The 12462-nt window shown below is 37.5% G+C and overlaps 1 pseudogene; it reads left to right on the top strand.

The window, feature by feature from the left end:
• Positions 1-7387: 7387 nt before the first annotated feature.
• Positions 7388-8053, top strand: LOC121479776 (annotated as a pseudogene).
• Positions 8054-12462: the final 4409 nt, after the last annotated feature.

Raw genomic sequence — 12462 nt, 5'->3', positions numbered from 1 at the left:
TTGCCAACAATTTCAACCACTTAGCCAAAATGGACAGATTCCTTAAGAAATACTACTTACCAAATTTGACACAAAACAAAAAGAAATATCTATTATCTATTTGTTCAAAGAAAATGCCAAGCTCATATGGATTCACTGGTGAATTTTATGAAATATTTAAGGAGGAAACAATACTAATAGTATACAAAACTTTCCAAAATTAGAGAATAAGGGAATACTTTCTCAACTCATTTCATGAGGCTAATATCACCAAAATAAAAAGTCTGGCCAAGATAGTATTAAACAAAATGAAGAAGCTTTATTTTTTTAAAGCAGCTGGAAGTAAGTATTTCTGTAAAAAAAATTACTTCCAAATGTTTGTAGGCTTACACTTTTCTACCTAGGTTGACTTATTATAGATACAGCTGTTTGAAAGTACTCTGGAATGAAATTTAAAGCTGTTTAATTAAATCACACAGATTTTTAACATATTTATTTATTAAATGCTTTATAAAGCTTTCTCTTTTTTTAAAGATTTATTTATTTTAGAGAGATAGAGAAAAAGCATGCAAGTTGCGGGGGTCGGGGTAGGGAGAGGAAAGAGAATCTCAAGCAGATTCCACACTGAGTGGGGTTCCTGATGTGGGGCTCGATCTTACAACCCTGAGACCAAGACCCGAGCAGAAATCAAGAGCTGGACATTCAACCAACTGAGTCACCCAGGTGTCCCTACAAAGCTTTCTTTATATCTACCTCAATTATCTATTTTTTACTTTTATACAGCCTCAAATCCTTTGTAAAGTATGTGTAATATAAACAACTGAAAATAATAAGCTCTAGGGAAATGGTACTTAAGAGTGTGGCTGTTTTATTAAGCTGATGCATATTTTCCTATATGTTTTTCCCCATATTTTTTAAAAAGGAATTTCTCAAGGGTGAGTATATATATTTGTCTAATAAATCCCACTGTGTCTCTAGGATTATTAGTGTTTGAAAGAGTATTTTCCTAAAAGAGCTTCTGGAAAATTGCCAGAATTTTTAAAGGGTGAAAATCTCATTTAACATAAAAAAAAAACTTTTAAAAATTAAACAAAGTACCACTCTTTAGAACTGCTTTGAGAAGAACTGCCATCTTTTCTGTAGACTATTCCTAACTTTAATTAGCTGTATGACTATGGGTAAGTCATTTTATCAATCTGGACATTGGTTTCTTAATTTTTAATGAATTATGGGTGGAGAAGAAAAGACAGGTAAACATTTATATGATCTCAGGGCCAGAGGCAGTGAGTAGGAGAAGCTTTTCTAAGCAAAGCACAATATAGAAGCCATAAAAGAAAAGCCTAAAAGGTTTGATTTTATAAAAAATAAACCCAAAATTTCCACCAGGTGAAACAAAAAAAAACTTCATCATAAACAATGATGATGACAGGGAAAGTGTTTGAAACAAACTTGATCATGTATATAAAGAGCTTCAAAGAATTTATAAAACAACAAGAAAAAGACAAATATTCCAATAGAATAAAGGAGTAAAATCACAGGCAATTTCCAAAAGAACTCAGACTCCAAATTATTTTTTTAAAATGGAATAATCCAGGAGCACTTGGATGACACAGCTGGTTAAGCTTTGGGCTCTTGATTTTGGCCTAGATCAAGATCTCAGATTGTGAAATTGACCCCTAGTTGGATTGGGTTTCCTGCTGGGCATGAAGCTTTCTTAAGATTCTCTCTTCCTCTCCCCCTGCATCTCCACCACCACTGGACCACTGGTGTGCACCTGCACATACTATCTCTTTAAAAAAATCTGATGAATGCAATTTTTTACAAGGGTGATATCCTTTGTTAATTGTCAGATTGGTTATGACTAAACAATGTGGAATATCCAATGTGGGGGAATGAAAAAATTATGTGACTGGTTTGTTTTAGGAAAAGAGTTATCTTTACTTACAAAAAGATCTTAATAACTTATTTGGGATTGGTAGGAAAAAACAGAATTAGATAAAAAATGAACAGGAATTTTGGATGGAGTAGGGGGAGGAATAAGCAAAGAGGCTGGAATAAAGCTACTGTGGAAAGCTGGAGCTTATTTTAGGAGAAATGGCCAAGGTTCTCTTAAATTTATTTTTATTATTTTTTTTAAAAAGATTTATTTAGTTATTTTAGAGAGAGAGAGAGAGAGAGCCCATGAGCAGTAGGGACAGAGGGAAAGGAAGAGAATCTCAGGTAGACTCCCTGTTGAATATGGAGCCCAGCATTGGGCTCCATCTCAAGACTCTGAGATCATGATCTGAGCTGAAACCAAGAGCAACACTTAATCAACTAAGCCACCCAGGCACCCCAGCCAAAGTTCTTTTTTAAAAGGAGAAGCCAAGGGGATCGCTGGGTGGCTCAGTGGTTTAGTGCCTGTCCAGGGTGTGATCCTGGAGTCCTGGGATTGAGTCCTGCATTGGGCTCCCTGAATGGAGTCTGCTTCTCTCTCTGCCTGTGTCTCTGCCTCTCTTTCTGTATCTCTCATTAATAAGTAAATAAGATCTTAAAAAAAAAGAAGTCAAATATTTAATTTTAAATTATTTCCTATATTAAATATTTAAATTATTTCTTTGATGCATTATCTAACATAATCTCTTAAATTAGAAATATGAATAACAGTAACGCCTTGCCTATATCTGGCAAGGCTACTACTTGCTGTTTATAAAAGTGGACTCTGGTTGAGTTAATCATAAGGGGATTTAACAGAAGGATATTGGGCAGCTCACCCAAGGAGAAGGAGAGCTAGAGAACTAGGCATGGGACTAAGCAGCTGGTTAAAACAACCAAATCATGTCCAAACCTGGTTTTGGCAGGGAAACACTTAACAGTGTGCAGAGAAAGAGAGAGAGCAAGAGTGAGAGAATTTTACCATACTATCAGTGTCATTAGATCCCAAATTATACACAAACTAAAGCGTTTCTGGCTGGTCATATTCCTCTGATGTAGCACCAAGGGAAGTTACAAAAGTGAACTGTTGTAATTCCTGTAGTGAGAATGGACTTTGACTCCTACCAAAACTCAGAGAGTTCAGATTCTAGGTACCAGAATAATGAGAAATGGTCACTGCAGTGACATTTGGAGAAAAATCAAGGAGAAGCAGTTGTGCCCCATATTTGGGCTAATGCCTGGACATTGATAAAGAATAAACTGCAGGGCAGCCCGGGTGGCGCAGCGGTTTAGTGCCTCCTGCGGCCCAGGGCATGATCCTGGAGACCCAGGATCAAGTCCCATGTCAGGCTCTCTGCATGGTGCCTGCTTCTCCCTCTGCTTGTGTGTGTCTGCGCCTCTCTCTCTGTGTCTCTATGAATAAATAAATTAAAATCTTAAAAAAAAAAACTGCAAAACACAGAGATGAATTAGTAAACTGAGTCCAGCAACATATAAAAAGGATGGCACACCATGACCACATGGAATTTATTCCACAAATGTAGGGTGGTTGATATCCAAAAAATCAATTCATATAATATACGATATCAGTAGAATAAAGGGGAAAATGGCATGATTGTCTCAACAGAAAGAGTATTTGACAAAATTCAACATGATAAAAACATTCGACAAACTAAGAATAGAAAGGAACTTCATCAATGTAAAGGACTTCTATGAAAACCCGTGGTTAACATCATACTTAATGATGAAAGACTGAATGCTTTTGCCCCTAAGATCAAGGATAAGACAAGGATGTCAGCTCTTACCATTTTTATTCGACACTGTCCTGGCAATTCTAGCAAGGGCAGTTAGGCAAGAAAAGGAAATACAAGGCATCAGATTGGAAGGGAAGAAGAAAAACTATTTCTATTCACATGTGACTGATCTTGTATGCCGAAAATCCTAAGGAATCCACCTAAAAACTATTGGAACTAAAATATTTTCTGCAAAATTTAGGATACATGATCAATACACAAAAATAAATTTTACGTCTATGTACTTGTAATGAACAAACTGAAAATAAAAGAAAATTCCATTTGTAATAGCATCAAAAAGAATAAAATAGGAATAAACTTAACCAAAAGAAAAAAAAGAAAAAGAAAGAAAAACCTATGCTCTGGAAACTACAAAAACTTCATTGAAAAAAAATTAAAGAAGACCTAAATAAATGGAAAGGCATTTCATGTGCCATACTGGAAAACTTAATACTGTTAAGATGGCAATAATTCCCAAACTGATCTACAGATTCAATCTGATCACTATCAAAATCCTAGCTGCATCTTTTTTTCAGAAACTGACAAGCTGATATTAAAATTCATAAGAAAACTCAGGGATCCAGGATAACCAAAACAATTTGGAAAAAGAACAAAGTGGAAGGACCCATATTTTCCAATTTCAAGACTTACTACAAAGCTATTTGTAATCAAGACAAGAGATCAACTGGCATAAGGACAGACATAAGATCAATGGAATAGAATTGAGGAGTCCAGAAATAAACCTTCAAATTTGTGGTCAGTTGGTTTTCAACAACAATGTGATGACATTTTAATGAAGAAAGGAAGTCTTTCTGGACTGCAACTGGATATGCACATGCAAAAGACTGAAATTGCATATACACAAAATTTATGTGTATACACATACAAAAATTAATGGATCAAAGGCCTAAATGTATGAATTAAAACTATTAAAATCTTACAGGATAAGATAGGTATATATCTTAGTGATGCTGGAATGGGCAACAGTTCATTAGATATGACACCAAATCACAAGCAACTAAAGAAAAGATAGATAAATTGGACATCATCAAAATTTAAAAATTTGTTCTTCAAAGAACACCATCAAGAAAGTGAAGATAATTCATAGAGTGGGAAAAATATTTACAAAGCAAGTATATGATAAAGGTTTTTATCTAGAATATATAAAGAATTTACAACTCAATAATAAGAAAAATAGACCAATTAAAAATGGGCAAATGAGGGGCACCTGCGTGGCTCAGTCAGTTAGGTGTCCAACTCTTGACCTGGGCTCAGGTCTTGATCTCAGGGTAGTGAGTCCAAGCCCCTTCTTGGACTCCATACTGGGTGTGGGGCCTACTTTAAAAAAAAAAAAAGGTAAATGATTTGAATGGCCATTTCTCCAAATATATACAGACAAATTAACACATGAAAAGATGTTCAGCATCATTAGCTATGAGGGAAAGGCAAATTAAAATCACAATGAAATACAAATTCACACTCAATAGAATGGTTGTAATAAAAACACAGAAAGTTACAAGTGTTGTAGGGTGTGTAGAGAATTTGGAATCCTCATACATTACTGATGGGAATATAAAATAGTGCAGCTTCTTTGGTAAAGAATTTGGCAGTTCTTCAAATAGTTAAACAGAGTTACCATATGGACCTAGCAATTCCACTGATAAGTATACACCCAAGAGAAATAAAAACATATGTTCACACAAAAACTTGTACATGAATATTCATAACAGTATCATTCATAATAGCCAAAAAGTGGATACAACTGAAATGCCCATCAACTGATGAACAGATAAATAAAATGTGGTATATCCATAAGACAGAATATTATTCAACAAAATATATTAAACAAGAATAAAAAAAGAAATGCGGTTACATGCTAGAACATGAATGAACCTTGAAAAACATTATGCTAAGTGAAAGCCAGTCACAAAAGCCCACATCTTTTATGATCCCATTTATATAAACTATCCAGAATAGGCAAGTCCATAGACATAAAGTAGATTAGGGTTTGCATCGGGCCAAAGGGTTGCAGCTAGGGAGATGAGGAGTGAATGCTAGTGGGTATAGGATTTAGGGGAAGAGGGTGATGAAAACAATGCTCTTAAAACATTGATTTTTGAAAGGGGCATCTAGGTAGCTCAATTGGTTGAGTGACCAACTCTTGATTTCAGCTCAGGCCATGATCTCAGGGTCCTGGGATTGAGCCCCATGTCAGGCTCTGTACTCAGCGCAGAGTTGGCTTGGTATTATTCTGTCTCCCTCACCTTCTCCCTCTGCCCCTCCTGCCCCACCCCTGCCGACACACTTTCTAAAGTAAATAAAATCTTTAAAAGAAACAAACATCGAGTAGCACCTGGGTGGCTCAGTGATTGAGCAACTGCCTTTGGCTCAGGTTGTGTTCCGGGGGTCTGTGGACTGTGTCCCACACTGAGCTCCCCACAGGGAGCCTGCTTCTCCCTCTGCCTGTGTCTCTGCCTCTCTCTCTCTCTCTCTCTCTCTCTGCGTGTGTGTGTCTCTCATGAATAAATAAATAAAATGTTTAAAAATAAAAAAGAAACAAACATTGATTGCAAGGATGCTTGCCCAACTCTGAATACATCAAAAACCATTGCACTGTATACATTAAATGGGCGAATTGTATGGTGTGTAAAGTAGATCTCAAAATAGCTGTTGCTAAAAACAAAACAAAACAAACAAAAACACAGAAGAGAAAGAGAAATTAGGTAAATCAGAAATTAAAATCAGAAGTGACTAGGAATAAAATAAATTACTGCAACTTTCAGAATCATGGGGAAGATTCTAGGTTTATCCTAGAGCATAAAATCTGAGTTTTGAGAAAGTTTTATCTAGCTTTTGTAGGAAGAGCAATCTCTTTAATGTAGCAAACCTACTCCAAAGGATGAATGTGTGTGTGTGTGTATATATATATATATATAGATATATAGATATATAGATATATATATATGTTCATTAGAGCCTGCTTTGTAATATTGAAAATTGGAAGTATTCTATGTCCATCTATAAGTAATGCTTCTCAATCCATCCTAGCTGACTCAGTCCCCTTTTTATAATAAATATTTTGTTAAGACTTCCTTTATAGTCCTGAAATGGAAGTCATAGATACCTAAAACAAAATATACCTAATTGTAATATTAAAGAGAAATAAAAGGAAAGCAATTTGTAACAAAATTCGTATTTAAAAATGTAAATACTCTAAACACAAAACATACTCTAGAGGGCAGTACCATCCAGGTAAGAACTCATTATCTACAGCAAGCTGGTTAGATAATTTATGATATATCCAAACAAAGAAATGATGTATTTCTAGATCCACTGACATATTATTGAATCAAAAAGCAGGTTGTAAAACAGCAATCACATTGATAGTTTTGTTTATGCAAATATACGGAAAAAGGTCTAAAGAGATGCTTACTAGGATGCTGATGACAAGAATTATCTCTAATGATGAGATTCATAAAGATTTTTGCTTTCTCCCTATATATTCAAACTTCTTTGTCTATAAATAAATTTAATAGTTTACGGCAAGTGCCAGTGGGACCATCACAACACAGATCCCATGGGTTCTGGAGTGAGGTCATATCATGTGCAATGGAATCTTAAATATCTTTTGAATAATTTCTGGCCTTTTCCAGTCAGATGCCAAAGACGGTGTTGGGGCTAGTCACAGTACATGGATAGCCATGGCCATCTCTGGTGTTGTCAGGTGAGCATCACAGCTAAGTAGTACTGCCCACCAGGAAGTTGGTGGTCATGCACTGTGAGGGCATCCACATTTCTGGCAATTTCTACAGAAACAAATTGTGGTACCTGGTCTTCTTCCACAAATGCATGAACACCAACTCATCCTGTGGGCCCTACCACTTCCAGTCCCTTGTTACTTCTGGGCCACTGGCTACATCTTTTGGTAGGATGGTACAAGGCATTTTGCTGCTCAAGACCAGGTAAGGCCTAGCCACCTTGGACAGCCTCGTGGTATTTGATGGGATCCCACTCCTGCTCCTGTGACCCCTTCCCCATAAGAAGAAAAAGCAGATGGTGGTTTTTATTGCCCTCAAGGTTGTATATCTGAAGCTTACTCAGAAGTTTGCATACCTGGGGCACCTGGTTTGCAAGATTCCCTGGAAGTATAGGCCATGATAGCTATGCTAGAGGAGAAGAGAAAGAAGGTCAAGTTCCATTATAGGAAGAAATAGTAGCTCATGAGGTAGCAGAAACAGGCCAAAAATGTGGAGCAGACATTTAACAAATACAAAGAAGTCTTCAAGACCCATGGACTCCTTGTTTGGGTCCCCAAAAGACTATTTCTCATGCTTGGCCTGGCCTTTCCATCTTCCATTGGTATCTAGGACGTGACAGTCCCAATGTCCAAGTGCCACAGGCAGCCACTTATGAGTGGCCCTGAAAGTGAGGGAAATATCTCCAACTGGGTAGAGATTTGACTTGTGCATCGGGTAGTTTGAGTGGAAAGTTACGGGCATTGGCAAAAAGCTTCTCTGCTTGGTCAGAGTCTGGAGGGAGAAAGGAGATAAAGAGGTCTGGGAAAAAGGCATGTGGTTCAATCTGTAAAAGTAGATATGAAATGTGAAGATCTTTGCTTCACACATTAATGCCCAACAGAGAGCTTTCATCACAGAAGAGCACTAAACAACTACAAGAAATAGTAACTTGTCCAGATAACATCACCCAGTCTTTTGCCAGCTACTTGGTGGCAAGTTGTCTACCTTGGATTCATTCCATCCTGGAAGTAGTATGTATCTTGACTGGAATACAAAAATATATTCCAAGTTAGACCTCTTGCCTGAATGGTCTTAACCAGTACCATTGAGGATTTAAAGTGTTTGGTCCAATGACCAGGTAGTTAATATAGTAGTGAACATATGACCATAGGATCCACTGATCTTTTCATAAACTATGCCACCTAGACCAACTACTTGTCTTACTTGTTGAAGATTCAGCTGAGGTGCTATCTTGCAAAGGATACCTTCTGAGAAGGGACATCATCCTTTAGGACTCAAGGTAAACTCTAAATTGATATTCATTATATGGTACAGGGTCCCCAATAGGGAGAATATATGGGGGTCCAATAGCTGAAGGGTGGAAGTAGGATTATTTCTCTACATTGGTTATCAGTGATCCACGTGGGGAATTTTTAACCTTTTTCTCCCAGAGGTTAGGAATGTTGGCTTCAGAAAGAGTCCCGTTAAACCCCCAGCTACTGCTAGGTCACTTTAGAATCTTCATTCCAAGAAACCAGCAGTAAAGAATAATTGACCCTAATCTCCACAGCTTATACAATGCAGACAGGAAAGAGTATGTTTGATAATCAAGTAATCCATTTGGGTGTCTTAGTTTCCACTTGACCAATTTAGATGGTACATGGGCAAGTGCAACAGCCACAACTTGAGAAGGACCTGGTGATGAAGGGCTAAGTTACTTCAGAGAAGACGGTCTAGGTCACTGCACTAAAAAAGCACTAAATAGGGACACCTGGATGGCTCAGCTGTTGAGCGTCTGCCTTTGGCTCAGGACGTGATCCCAGGGTCTGGGATCGAGTCCCACATCGGGCTCCCTGCATGGAGGCTGCTTATCCCTCTACCTATGTTTCTGTCTCTCTCTGTGTGTCTCTCATGAATAAATAAATAAATAGTTTAAAAATAAATAAATAAAAAAGCACTAAATAAACAGCGGGCGAGGGGAATCTAGAACGGGTGGCAGAGAAAGGAGATAACCAGCTTCAATTTGGGCCCCCAAAGCAGCTTCAAGGACTGTAGTTAATCCCACCAGCCCTTTTCTAGTGAATTTTTCCAGGAAAAGAGACCCAACAGAACTTTGGAAGAGCTGCTTCTAGAACTTATTATATGTAAAGGGGTGGATGGTCATAAATATTGTGGTGTACTGCAGAGATCACCCCATCCAGGACCAAAGTCATTCTATACCAGCTGCTAGAATTACTGGAGGCTGATAGCTTTCAACTGATCATACTCTAGAACTTACCTTTGGCTCAAGGAGGACCTCCTTACTTCTCTGGGTTCAGCCAAAATGATTGATCACTGAGGTAGCATAAAGTCTTCAAAGCTGTCTGTAGACAAGGCTGACACCTTTGCTGGACTGCATCATAGTTTAACTTCTTCCTGTGTCCAATCTTACTTCTTTCACTCATTCCAGAGGTGGATCCCAAGAGGAAGGCCAGTGAAATTTCTGCACCTGAATTTTCATGTCAAAGAGTATTTCCTGGGGAACTCGATCTGTGATGGATTCCCTTCCCTGTGTACCTCATAACTAAGACCTTTTGTATTGTAAGTTTTTTTTAAAAAAAATAAAAGTTGCTTAAATGACAAAGGGGATTTATTGGCTCACATAACTGGGCAGGTATCAGGATTGATTTGATTCAGTAGCTGAATGATGTCAAGGCCCCGGTTTTGCTCCATTTCTCTGCTCTGCTTTAGAATCAGCATTATTCTAAAGCCAGCTTTGTTCACAATGACAGTAACTGCAGTAATTCCAGGGTTTATATACTCAACCTTCACCATCCAAATGGAAAGAGAGCAGGCTTTTAGCAGCTTTATTTAAAGAATAAGGAAAAATCTTTCTCAGAGTCACTAGCAATTCAAGGTTCACAGACAAATTGGTCAAAGTCTGGGTTTCCTAATCCACTCACTGTGACAAGAGGTATGGGATTATCTTGAGTGCTGGAATTGTTGGTTTGTTTATATCTTTGCCTTCCAAAATCACAGGGATGCTACACAAGGGGGAAGTATGAAAGAGATGTTGTGGAGACAAACTATATTCATTTGCTAGTGCTGCCATAACAAAGTACCACAGACTGGGTGCTTAAACAAGAGAAATCTATTTTCTCACAGTTCTGGAGGCTACCAGTCTGAGTTTAAGAGGTTGGTAGGGTTGTTTCTTCTGAGGCTTTTTTCTTGGCTTGTAGATGACCATCTTCTCCTGCCTTTGCATGGTTTCCCCTCTGTGTGCACACATGTCTATGTCCTAATCTCCTTTTGTTGTAAGGATATCAGTCACATTGGGTTTGATACAGTAGCTGAATGATGCAGGCCTACCCTAAAGAACTTATTTTAACTTAATCAGCTCTTTAAAAACCTTGTCTTCAAATACAATTATGTCCTGAGGTGTACTAAACACATGAACTTTTTGGGGGGGCATGATTCAGCCCATAACACAAACTCAACATCATCAATTACATACTGAAATATGTTCATTTGATTGACCGTTGCAATAAACTGTAAACTCTTTAAGGGCAAGAACAATATCTCATTTATACCACCAGTGCCCAGCACAGAGTTTGGTACACAGTAGGTAGTCAAAAGGAGACACAACTGCTTGCTAAGGACTATAAAGAGTTCGTCATACTTGGTAAGTATGAGGTCACTGGTGATTTTTTCCAAGAGCAGTTTCAATGGAGTGGTGATTACATAACCTAATTGTTGTGGGTTTAAGAGTGAATGGACAGGTTCGACGATACAAAAATTAAAACCTTCTTATGACAAAAGGCATCATGAGGAAAGTCAAAAGAGGATTATGAAAAAAATAGTATCTACATATATGGAACACCAGGAGTTAATAAGGCCTAATATAAAAAAGATCAGAAAAATATGAAGACAAACAACTTAATATAAAAACATAAAAAAGACCATGTACAGCCCAAAAATATATGAAAACAAGTTCAGCCCTATTAGTCGTCAGGGAAACACTAATTAAAATAATAGTGAGAGAGCATTTAATGCACATTGTACGAACAAAAATGTTAGGATTTGTGCTTCAGTCCTGATCAGAGAATAGACATTCTTCTACCTTTTGACTGGAATGTGAACTGCAATAATTCTACAGGTAATCTGGTGGTGTCTCACTCAAGACATCTTTGGTCAAAAGTAACAGAAAATCCAATTTACAGGGCAGCCCGGGGGGCTCAGAGGTTTAGCGCCGCCTTCAGTCCAGGGTGTGATCCTGGAGACCCAGGATGGAGTCCCTTGCTGGGCTGCCTGCATGGAGTCGGCTTCTCGCTCTGCCTGTGTCTCTGCCTCTCTCTCTCTCTCTCTCTGTGTCTCTCTAAATAAATAAATCTTAAAAAAAAAATAAAAAAGAAAATCCAATTTACAACCCCTCTGAGCCAAAAGTTATAGAGTCACATAACTGAAAATCTAGACATAGCTAGATGGAATCTATTTAAATGTTATTAGAATCTAATTTCTTTCCAAGTCTTAGTTCTATCTTCTTCTTCAGTCTGTCTTCATGAAGAGAGCTTACATCCTTACAGCAACAAGTCTAGCAAAGAAGAAAAGTCCTTGATCTCTTATTGTCCTGAAATTGATTCATGTGCTCATCCCTGAACTACAGAATATTATACCTATGTGATATTATGCTCTTATCGACCAAATGTAGAAGCCAAAGGAGGAGTCAATACCATTGTAACTGCACAGAGTAATTAATAGAGGAGGACTAAATGATCTAAAGAAAATGAGGTGCTGTCACTAGAAGAGGGGATGGATGTTGGGTGTCAAAACAAACAAGACAAACAAAATCCATATAGATCTTCTACAGGCAGTATCTATTCAAAATGTATACATATCTTTTGTTTCAACAATCTCACTCTAAGGATTTGAGTCTATAGAAAAAAACCCACACAATTTAAAGAAGCTACATGTATAAGGATACTCATTCTAGCAATGTTTATAATGGCACAAAATCTGGACAAATCTAAATGATCTATTAATAAAGAAATGGCTTAAAAATT

This window comes from Vulpes lagopus, chromosome 21 (assembly GCF_018345385.1).
Source record: "Vulpes lagopus strain Blue_001 chromosome 21, ASM1834538v1, whole genome shotgun sequence".
Classification (NCBI taxonomy): domain Eukaryota; kingdom Metazoa; phylum Chordata; class Mammalia; order Carnivora; family Canidae; genus Vulpes; species Vulpes lagopus.
This window is presented reverse-complemented; position numbering and strand designations above follow the sequence as displayed.